We start from the raw sequence: 12,138 nt of genomic DNA, 5'->3' as shown, positions 1-12,138 counted from the left end.
GTAAGTCACTTGGATTCTAATTGTGGTTTTTTTTTTTTAAGTAGAAGTAAACAAATATAGAAAATGTCCATGAGGTGGAATTATTTGACTTTGCTAACTAAGCAAAGTTTAGTTGGAAAAAGATTTCTTAGTGGAGAGAAGCCCATGGTATTTGGCACGCTGGAGTTTAGACAGAACTAGAATTTAGGAGCACTCTAAAAAGCATTTTTGGGCTCAAAAAATTATTAGATATTGCTTAAAAATTTTCTCTATCATAATGATTAGTTTGGGAGAAAATGTTTTTTATTTCTGCTGATCAGTAACTACCCTAACATCCATTTGCTCAACGTAGTAACTCCAAAATCTTTGGAGAGAAAGATCCACAGAGGAAAATGCTTCAGAAAATTTCTTGTTCATGTGGATTTACCCATGCATGTGGCAGAGTTGATCTGATTTGAATGACCTCCATAAAGTGGGTCCAGTGAATTATCTAATTCTTCCTGAAGTCAGATCTTATTTTTTGTAATTACTCTAAAATGTTATCAGTAGCATTTTACCTACATAGACAGTCAGAACTAGTAGATTCTGTTTAATTTAGGGCTTTTGTTCATTGACTGTAGCTATTATGTTTTGAGCACCTACTATGCACCAGGCATTGTGCCAGGCATTTTATGAGCATTATCTTTGTCAGTCCTAAGGCTTTTTAGACATTGTCCTCTCCATATCCTAAGTAATATAGTCACTCGAGAGTTTACGGTGAAATAAAAAAGAATATATATATATATTTATATGTATGTATATATAAAGTTTCCACTACTTTCCCATCTATTTCCCATGAAGTGATGGGACCGGATGCCATGATCTTCATTTTCTGAATGTTGAGCTTTAAGCCAACTTTTTCACTCTCCACTTTCACTTTCATCAAGAGGCTTTTTAGTTCCTCTTTACTTTCTACCATAAGGATGGTGTCATCTGCATATCTGAGGTTATTGATATTTCTCCTGGCAATCTTGATTCCAGATGGGGAAACAGTGGAAACAGTGTCAGACTTTATTTTTGGGGGCTCCAAAATCACTGCAGATGGTGATTGAAGCCATGAAATTAAAAGATGCTTACACTTTGGAAGAAAAGTTATGACCAACCTAGATAGCATACCAAAGCAGAGACATTACTTTGCCGACTAAGGTCCATCTAGTCAAGGCTATGGTTTTTCCTGTGGTCATGTATGGATGTGAGAGTTGGACTGTGAAGAAGGCTGAGCGCCGAAGAATTGATGCTTTTGAACTGTGGTGTTGGAGAAGACTCTTGAGAGTCCCTTGGACTGCAAGGAGATCCAATCAGTCCATTCTGAAGGAGATCAGCCCTGGGATTTCTTTGGAAGGAATGATGCTAAAGCTGAAACTCCAGTACTTTGGCTACCTGATGCGAAGAGTTGACTAATTGGAAAAGACTCTGATGCTGGGAGGGATTGGGGGCAGGAGGAGAAGGGGACGACAGAGGATGAGATGGCTGGATGGCATCACGGACTCAATGGACGTGAGTCTGAGTGAACTTCGGGAGTTGGTGATGGACAGGGAGGCCTGGCGTGCTGCAATTCATGGGGTTGCAAAGAGTTGGACACAACTGAGTGACTGAACTGAATTGAACTGATATATAAAGTTAAGAAAACTAAAAATGAATGAAAGTAGAAAATGGAGTCAGAGGGAGACCATTTAATCAACAAGTAAGTGCTAGGGAGGAAAAAAGATGATACTTGTGCGTTTGCTGGTTTCTTGACCAGGGAATAACACAATGTACTATATCTATCTAATCTCAAGATTTGTGCTGAAGTAGGAGAAAACCCCAGAGTTTGAAAGTGCTTGTTGATAAGGCAGAGATCTGGGGCTTTTGGTTTCTGATTTGGCTGCGTTCCTGTCTCTCTGTAACTATAGAGTTATTCTGGACATTTTTTTTTTTTAAAGCATGAAATGCCCAAAGAGAAGATCAGGGAAGGGAACACAGGACTTTTTAAACACTGGGACAGAGGAGGTGAGAATAAATGGCAGAGAGGAATATCTTTCTTTTTTCATAAAATCTGAGAGGTACCTATCTGCACTTGTCTGGATTGTCAGACATGTGAACTGTTTCCAGAACTGTCTTCATGTAACTGTTAACTCCTTGGTCTTTCTGAGGCTGCCTGCAAGGTGTCTAGTCTGCTAATAGGGTGTTAGTCAAGGACCCTCGTGAGCAGGCATTTCCACATTTGAAGAAGTTCCCGTGCCCTCTGTTGGACTGGGGTCACCAGCTAACAGAGAGTGGGAGTGTGGAGGCAGTTATTGGCTAGATGGGGTTTAGCCTCTTCCCAGAACTGAAACTGGTCCCCATCCATTTGTTGGCTCAGCACTCGAAAAAGGCTGTTTCAGGAAGCAAACCCACAAGGAACTAAGAGCACAGTCATGTGTTTATGAGTGACGCATTCAGGGTGTCTGCTCCAGCACATGCCCTCAGGCAACCAACTGTATGTTGTGGGCTCAAAGTTTATGATGCATTAGGGTGGGAGGGCATTTTCTCTAAGCCACTTTTCTTTCTCCTGAAATGGCTTGAGTGATAGGTAGTAGCATCCAGCATGAACTTCAGAGCCAGCCTGCCTGAATCTAATCTCCCATTACCACCAGCTCTGCGACCTTGGCAAAGTTATTTAATATTATTCTACCTCAATGTTTTCATCTGTAAAATGGGCTTCATCATAGTAATACTTGATAGGATTTTTGTTGCTGTTATATGAGATAACACACACACAGTGCTTATAACAGTGCCTCTGTGTGTGTGTTAGTTGCTCAGTCGTGTCTGACTCTGCGACCCCATGGACTGTAACTTGCCAGGTTCCTCTGTCCTTGGAATTCTCCAGGCAAGACTACTGGAGTGGGTTGCCATTCCCTTTTCCAGGGGATCTTTGCAACCCAGGGATCAAACCCAGGTTTTCCACATTGCAGGCAGATTCTTTATCATTTGAGCCACCAGGGAAGCCCCATAACAGTGCCTACAATATGCTAATTGTAAATGTTTAGCAAGAAAGAGAAATAACTGTCCATTGCTAACCTCAGACAAATGATTTCTCATTGAGAGATTAGTATGCTACATTTATTTTCTATTTTCCGATTTGTGAATTGCTTTCCTATGACATTTCATGATGTCCTTTGATCAGAGGACAGGCAGTACTTAGAATGTTAAACATTTTTAAGAAATAGGAGAGAGTATAATGTTAGGACTTCCCTGGTGGCTTAGAGGGTAAAGCATCTGCCTGCAATGCAAGAGAACCAGGTTCGATTCCTGGGTTGGGAAGATCCCCTGGAGAAGGAAATGGCGACCCACTCCAGTACTCTTGCCTGGAAAATCCTGTGGATGGAGGAGCCTGGTAGGCTACAATCTGTGGGGCCACAAAAAGTCAGACAGGACTGAGCGACTTCACTTTCACTATAATGTAGGAAAGATAAGGGGAAAGGTTTCTACTCTCAAGAAATGCATTCCATTGCCTGGAGTGCTTGCCCAGGGGGAGTTTAAGAAAGGTAAACCAGGAGGGTATGCTGATTGCATACCCTCCCTCTTAGCAAGGTATGCGGTCCTCCAGGGCAGCCGTGTTTCCAGGGCTCCTATCCAAAGAAGATTCTGGACCCCTGGCCTGGGTGGGGGTAGAACAATGAACTGTTGACAAGCCAGAGACCCAAGAGGCTCCATCCTTCCCACTAAGACTGATGCCAAGATAGTCTTCGGATACAGAGAGCATCTGAAGGATCAAACCCTGTCTTTCCCTCCTGGAGCCAGATCTTAGGAGCTTGTTACATACAAGAAAGGATCAGAGAAATCCATGAAGGAACCAGATTTTTTCTCTTGTGACCAAACGACACTGTGCTCTGGGTCGACAGAGTGGCTTTACTTCTCTTCTCAGTACTAAAATCAGGACTGCTGCTGCTGTGCTGGGCTCAGTTGTGTCTGACTCTTTGCAACCCTATGGACTGTAGCCTGCCAGTCTCCTGTCCATGGGGCTGTAGCCACCCAGGTCCTCTGTCCATGGGATTTTCCTGGCAAGAATACTGGAGTAGGTTGCTATTTCCTACTCCAGGGGATCTTCCTGACCCAGGAATTGAACCCTTTTCTCTTGCGTCTCCTGCATTGCAGGCGAATTCTTAACAGCTGAGCCACTGGGGAAGTACTGGGCAAATCCACGGGAGTTGGTTACCCTGGCACACAGCAGGCCCTGATCAAAGTGGCCTAAAGGGAGGCTGAAGCCAAAGCTGTTACTCAAATTTCAGGGCCAGACACCTTGATGATGTTTTTTTTTAGATAGCTACTTCCTTATAGGTAGCTATGGTAATAATACTCCATTTGTGAATTGTAATATTGGTTGAGTATTTCTGTGTGGCCAATTCACACCCCGCCCCCACCTCTCTCACCCCCTCCACCGAGGCCAGGATGTCTTAATTGCCTGGCAAAATTGATGTTTTGGATTGTTGTGGATGTTGTCCGGTGCATTGTAGAATCCTTAACAGTATCAGTAGGCCCCACCCACTAGATGCTGCCTGCACCCACCACCAAAAATGTCTTACGTGCTGTGCTGTGCTTAGTCGCTCAGTCGTGTCTGACTCTTTGCAATCCCATGGACTGAAGCCCTCCAGGCCACTCTGTCCATGTGGATTCTCCAGGCAAGAATACTGGAGTGGGTTGTCATGCCTCCTCCAGACGACCTTCCCAACTCAGGGATCGAACCCAGGTCTCCCGCATTGCAGGCAGATTCTTTACTGTCTGAGCCACTGGGTCTTTGGCCATTGCCTAGTAATGTCTGGGATGGGGGGCAAAAGGACCACAGTTGAGGACCATTGCTCTGAGGTCGATAACATTGCCTACATTTTAGAAAATTGACCTCCTGATCATCTTTGTAATCTATGTGAGTCTCTCTTAATTTTTTTGTTCATTCTCTACAATTTTGCTCCTCTTCTTCTCTCCTCCTATCATCTAGGATCACATGTTTACTCACAAAATTCCAAAACATACCTACAGAATACAGGTTTGCCTAACAGACTAAAAGGGTCATTGAGTTTTCTCAAATCTGTGGAAATTCTTTCTTGTCTTAACTTCTTTTGTTTCAGTAGGGTGTCCTCTGAGGTTTACTGGAATTGAGTAGATAAAAGTCTTTTAAGATTTTTAGAAAAACCATAATTAATTTTGATCTTACTAGGAAGCTTGTTTCTTCTCATGGTGCTAGTTTTGTCTGGGCCACTTCTGAAACAATAAAACTGTATTCTCTGAAGGAACTTTTGGAGGAACTTAGATTCTTAGAGAAGATTTGAAATAATCTATAACGCCTACAGAGAGACTTCAGAACTGAAAACTATTTGTACAATCTAGATTTTTCTACCTATTCAGTCAGCCTCATTCTTTCTAATTATTTAACTGAAAAAGTATCCTAAATACCATTCTTCAGTTACTGTGACGGCTTTGTGACAAAAGACCATCTGATCCACCTTTTAGCATTTAACAAACGAATATTTAAATCAGAGATGTCTAATACTGTTTTTATAAAGTTTTGCAGACATAGAAATTCCAATTATCTTTATTAAACTGTTCCAGTTTTTAATTACCCTCTAAATCAACATTTCTTCCTTTTCTTAAATGCTGAAGACAGTGTTTATAATATTTACTTTATTAGAATAAATTTTAATCCAATTATAAAAATAATTCAGGCCAATAAAAAAGCTGAGAACACAGAGGAGAAAATAAAAATCATCTTAAGCCCACACCCAGAGATAATGCAGATAATATTTTTGAAGTTATACATCTTTTAAAGATGTATATGGTATATGCTTATCAGATTAAGTGTTCTCCAGTTCCATTCTCACTTTCACAGTTTTGTGGCGAATTTTAATATATTGTACCTTTTGTTGTTCAGTGACTAAGTCATGTCTGATTCTTTTTGACCCCATGGATAGCCGCAAGCCTGGCTACCCTGTCCTCTGCTTTTAAATGAATAAATAAAGTGTTTCACAGTAAAATTAAATTGACAGAATGCAAAATGGTGAAGATGCAGTACTTTTTTCATTATTAAGTTGATTGTTTTGTTCAAATAAACTAGATGTGGATATCAGTTGTCTTAATTTCTTACCTATCCTTTGGGAATTTCTTTATATACATATACGTATAGCATCTACTCCCCGCTCCCCTTTTCCTCAAAAGGCAGACTGTTAGGTGAATTGTTTTGTAACTTGTTTTTCTTCACTTGTCAATTCATTTTGGAGTTCTCAATTTCAGTACACTGAGATTTTTCACATTGACTATTATATTTATTTTTATTATTTTGGTTTCACCAGCTCTTAGTTGCGGCATCTTCCATCTTCATTGCTGCATGTGGGATCTAGTTCCCTGACCAGGGATCAAACCCAGACCCCCTGCATTGACAGCCCAAGTCTTAGCCACTGGACCACCAGAGAAGTCCCTCATATTGACTTAAAAAAAAAAACAGAGACATAGTATTTCATTGTATGGATATACCATGATTTATTTAACTAGAATCCTATTTGATAGGTTTCTAGTCTTTTGCTGTTAAAAACAGTGCTGAACGAAATTGTCCGTACACATCATTTTGCAAATGTAAAATATATCTTTTGTAGGATAAATTCTCCAAAGTACAATTGCTAGGTTAAAAAGTATATGCAATAATAATTATAATAGAGATATAATATGATAGATAAGTATCCTTCACAGGTGTAACAATATATACTCCCATGAGAAATGTATGAGACATCCAGTTTCCTCATAGCCTTGCCAACATAATATGTTAATATGTTACAGTAATATATGGAATTTAGAAAGATGGTAATGATAACCCTGTATGCGAGACAGCAAAGAGACACAGATGTATAGAACAGTCTTTTGGACTCTGTGGGAGAGGGAGAGGGTGGGATGATTTAGGAGAATGGCATTGAAACATGTATAATATCATATATGAAACAAATCGCCAGTCCAGGTTCGATGCATGCTACAGAATGCTTGGGGCTGGTGCACTGGGATGACCCAGAGTGATGGTACGGGGAGGGAGGTGGGGGGCAGGTTCAGGTTGGGGAACACATGTACGCCCGTGGTGGATTCATGTTGATGTATGGCAAAACCAATACAATATTGTAAAGTAATTAGCCTCCAATTAAAATGAATAAACTTATATTTAAAAATATGTTACAGTAAATTTGTAACATATTTTTGGGGTTTTGCCAATCTGATACATGAGCAATGATATTTCAGTGTATTTTCAATTTGCGTATTTTTATAAAGGTTAAAGTCATCTGTTCTTGGTCAGCGCTGTCTGTGTCCTGTGCCCATTTTTCTATTGGTTTATTGATCGTTTTCTCATTGCTTTGTATAAGCATTTTAGGTATTACAGAAATGAGCTCTTGGTGATACGAACTGTGAATATTTTTCCGTTGATTATTCATCTTTTGTTTTTGTTCTGTGGTTTAAATAAATTTTGTATCTAGTTGAATTTATCAGTCTTTTATTATAGCTTTTGGCTTATGAGCCACAGTAGAAAGGTCTTTCTCATTTCAAGGTTTTAAAAGAATTCTCCCATGTTTTCTTGCAGAACTTAGAGCTGATCCATTTGGAATTTATCCTGATATGAGATATAAGGTATAAATCCAACTTTTCTAGATGAAATTCTAGATGTCCCAACACCTAGACTATTTGTTGAATAGTCCCCCTCTTTGTTGGTGTGAGATGCGCCTTTCATTGTCTAACAAATTTCCATATAGGCTTGTATATATTTTGGATTTTCTATTCTGTTTCAGTCATTGCTGTGACTGCTTATGTGCCAGAATATGATTTTTGTGTATAGGTGTGTATATTTTATCATTCCATTTTCCCCTCTATTAGTTTGGAATTCTGTTTATATATATGTATTTAGTGCTCACTCTGTATGTTACCAGACAGTTTTAATCTACTTTTTTATGGCTGTGCTGAGTCTTGGTGGCTTCACGGGCTTTTTTCCAGTTGTGGCGAGCTCGAACCTCTCTTCAGTTGTGGAGTGTGGTTTCTAGGGCACGTGGGCTTCAGTAGTTGTGGAGCACAGGCTCGATAGGTGTGGCGCTGGGGCTTAGTTGCCCTGTGGCACCTGGGATCTTCCCTGCCCAGGGATTGAACCCATGCCTCCTACATTGGCAGGCAAATTCCTTACCCCTGAGACACCAAAGAAACCACTAGACAGCTTTTAAATTCATCTACCCACCTACTGACTTATGTCATGTGTTTTAATTCTCTTTATAGTAGTTTTAATGTATGAAATATTTGTAAAACTTAATAAGACATGATCATGATTGTTTTATGTAGTCAGTGTTTATTTAGATTTAACATTTTTGTTGTTCCTCATTGTAGTCTGTATTCTCTGACTTTCCATCTTGGACCAGTTTCCTTCTGCTTCTAGAGCATCCTTTAGTGGCAGTCTACTTGTGACAAACTCACTATTCATTTTACAGAATATGTCATTATTCTGAGCTTCATTTTTGAAAGGTATTTTCAGTAAGAATAGCATCATAAGGTTGATTTGCAGCACACTGAAGATATTATCCCACTGTTTTCTGGCTTCCAATGATGGTGCTGAGAAGGCAGTTGTCTAACTATTAAGCCTTTTGATGATAATACTGCATTTTGCATGATAATCGTAATTGTTTATAGTCTATCTAATAATTTCAAATTATGAATTCTAGAGTCAAATTTCAAAATAATTATTTCTAGAGTTGTGTGAGTTTCATTTTATTTCCTGTATTTCTGCTGATTCTCACACATGTTATGATGCACCTGGTTCACTTTGCCTGGATGCTGGATCCTGTATTTGAAAAAGTTTTTGTAGAAATTATTTGAGGTTTAGCACTAACTTATATTCTTCCTGGGTCAAACTGTTTCTTTATTAAAACTTTCTACCGTGTTTCGGTGTTTGATAGTGCTGGTGGCCCTTCTATCAGGATTCTCCTGGTTATGAAGTTTAGGATTCACTTAACTAGTTCAAAACTGCCCTTCCCTTAAAAAAAAAAAAAAAAATTTATTGTTTTTTTTTGGAGGTGGACATGTTAAATTTATGCAATAATGCAAAATGGCATCTGATGTTGAGTTTTTCCATTCAAAAATATGGTAGAGACAATATTTTTACAAAAGGAATGTTGTTGGGATTCTCAGGTGTTTTATTCATTTTATTCATTTTGGGACTTTAGAAACATCTACTGAGGTCATAATAGATGTCAGGGTATGGTTTAATATATAAATAGTCATTTTAGATTGTCTTATTTCTAAAGCATGATGACTTTGTCAAGGCTATTATGATATCAGACTCATGGCCTCTTGATTCTCCAGCATTAGCTTTTATTTGTCTACCTCTCTCTCACCTGAGTCCTGCCCCACCCTGAGGCATGTCAGACAACGGAAAGCTCTTTTGTCTTGATTCTATTAGACTAGCCCTAACAGAATTTTAGGGACACTGGATTGCAGTCCTTTCTTCAGACGCCTTTGCTGCGCTGCGGCCCTGCTCGTGATACCCCAACAAGCATGCTTGCACTGCTTTTACAGAATCTCAGGGTCAGAGGCCACAAAGCACAGGGCTTCAGAGAGCAAGATCTGGTGTCTCACCAGACTCGCTTTGAAGTGGTGGCTGGACTTCTTCCAGCTTTGTGACTTTGGTTAGATAGTTCACCTTTTGAAGATCAGGTTTCCTCCCCTGGAAAATGGATGTAATAAGGGAATCTTCATTACAGTATTGTGAACATTAAATGAGGGAACCACATATTAAGTGGTCGATAAATGTTAGCTATAATGTGCTTCCCTCATTTTATAGATACCTGCGCTCAGGTTCTTTCATTTACATAACTTTCCTAAAATCCCTGGGATTTGAGGAAGTGGCAGAGCTTTTCGGCTCTGAGTCCAGTGCTCTTTTTTTTTTTTTCACAGTGCCACCAATGAATAGTATGAATAAAGAATAGCTATCAGGTAGGCTATCAAAATAGCTATCAGGTAGGGCTTCCCTGCTGGCTCAAACGGTAAAGAATCTGTCTGCAATGCAGGAGACCTGGATTCAATCCCTCTGTTGGGAAGATGCCCTGGAGAAGGAATTGGCAACCTACTCCAGTATTCTTGCCTGGAGAATTCCATGGACAGAGGAGCCTGGCGGGCTACAGTCCATAGGATCACAGAGTCGGACACGACTGAGCAACTAACTTTTTCTTTTAGGCTATCTGGTTGGCACCGTTCTTAGCACTTTACCTGTAGCTCAGTTTATGCTTATTAACCAGAAGGTAGATGCTAGAATTATCTCCATTGTGCAAATGGAGAAACTGAGATATGGAGACATTAAATCAGGTACACACAGCTAATAATGACAGAGTAAGATTTGAATCAAGACAATCGAACTCTAACCCAAAGGTCTAATTGGTCTGGGAGTCCCTACCACTGGCAGCAGTTCTTCTCAACAATGGGTACCAACTCCCTCCAGGTTCCTCTTTGCTGCCTTTTTTTCACACCTCCCATCTCTCCTTCTGTCCTCTTATCCTTTTCATTATGTATCCTTATCATTTATCCTCTATTGTTTATCCTTGTACCTTGAGCTTGCTCTGAAGATGGTATAACTTAAGGAGGAGGTTTTAAGGAAACTAGCTTTTACTAAGCACCTACTAAAATCACACACTATATTAGTTGCTTTCATATCTATGTTTTCATCTTCCTTTTGCAGTTGAGCAAACTAATGCTCAGAGAATATAAGTAATAAGTTACCCACATTTACTCAGTTGGATGGTAACAAAACTGAGATTGGAGCCTAGGTATATTTGCAAAGCTTGTGCTTTTCACCAGGGCTGGTAAACAGCTGTATGCACTTGATCCGGCCATGCTGGTTGTTAAAATAGTGCAATCTCTCTGAACCTCCTGATGGATAGCTGCCATTCCAAGTCTCCTTTGTGTCTCTACCACCACCTGCCTGGCCTGCCCAGCCCCCTCCCCATAAGCCAACAAGTGAAAATTGGCATCCAGTCCAGCAGGGGCATCAAAGGCCTGCTCCAGCGCCGAGGTGGCTGGCGGATGTGTGTCTGTGTCTTTGCAGTCCTCTATCACAAGGCTGTGTAGTATCGAATATCATGCTGAGCACTGCTTAACATCACTAGGATAGCTCAGGATAAATGAGAAAATAACTTCACAGCTCATTACTGGAACTGTCATTTGGGGTCAAATCAGAAACACTGTGGAAGCTTAGTTGAATTCATTGCTTCCCTTGATGAAGTACAAGATGAGGAATGTGGCATCTGAACAAATGGATTTTGTACTCTCACCAAGACTAAGGTTGCTAAAGAGCAAGTGTTTCTCAGCCCCTACCCAGTTTTCACTCCCACTATCCAGCCTGGCCAAGCCACCTATGCCAGAGCCCTCTTTCTACACCTCAGCCTTTGATTAGAAGCTCTTCTGCCCCTTTCCATGCTTCTGAGGATTTTCAGGCCTCAGAGGCCCACAAGACGGGTATTACCTTTAGAAACATTTCTATTGCACTTGGGTGAAAAAAGATTTTTGTAGGGCTTGGGGCTCTGAACATCATTTCTAACATTCTTTCTTTGAAAAAGCCATTTTGTGTTTCAAAAAGCTACTTACAAAGGAACGTTTCTAAAATCAAGATAGGGTTTTTTCAAGACTTCCCTGGTGGTCCAGTGGCTGAGACTTTATGTTCCCAATGCAGGGTGCCCAGGTTTGATCCCTGAGCTGGGAACTAGATCCCATATCTGCAACTAAAGATCCCACATGCTGCAATGAAGATCAGAGATCCCATGTGTGCAACCAAGACCAAGAGCAGCCAAACAGATAAATAAAAAATTTTTGAAAGAAGATAGGGATTTTTCTTGTATTCTGGAAAGAAACTAAGTTAGTCTGATATGTTTTACTCTTCCCCAAATCCCGTTGATTCCTTCCTGTTGTTTTGTGGTTGATGATAAACCGACAGATCTGTTACCTGGGCTGTTTGTTTTTCCTACTTTAAAGCCGTGCTTTCCCCAGTCTTTAGAGATTCCTTGTGTATTTGTCAGGATAAACTAAGTAGCAGTAACATAGAGACCCCAAGATGTCAGTGGGTTGCCTGATAGAAATATAGTTCTTGAAGTCCTGGTGTGTGTGCAG

At 40.3% G+C, this 12,138-nt stretch overlaps 1 protein-coding gene across 24 annotated transcripts in view; it reads left to right on the top strand.

Annotated features, from left to right (window-relative positions):
* Positions 1-12,138, top strand: part of RBM47 (RNA binding motif protein 47) — a 169,707-nt gene that overhangs the window by 40,485 nt on the left and 117,084 nt on the right. For 2 of the 24 annotated variants that reach the window (XM_060416987.1, XM_042251332.1), the window contains one exon: positions 7,586-7,632. The exons of the other annotated variants lie outside the window; for them this stretch is intronic. The gene's annotated coding sequence lies outside the window, so the exon portion shown is untranslated. The remainder of the gene's footprint in view (positions 1-7,585; positions 7,633-12,138) is intronic. 24 annotated transcript variants of the gene reach the window in all.

The sequence above is a fragment of the Ovis aries genome, chromosome 6 (genome assembly GCF_016772045.2).
Source record: "Ovis aries strain OAR_USU_Benz2616 breed Rambouillet chromosome 6, ARS-UI_Ramb_v3.0, whole genome shotgun sequence".
NCBI lineage: Eukaryota > Metazoa > Chordata > Mammalia > Artiodactyla > Bovidae > Ovis > Ovis aries.
This window is presented reverse-complemented; position numbering and strand designations above follow the sequence as displayed.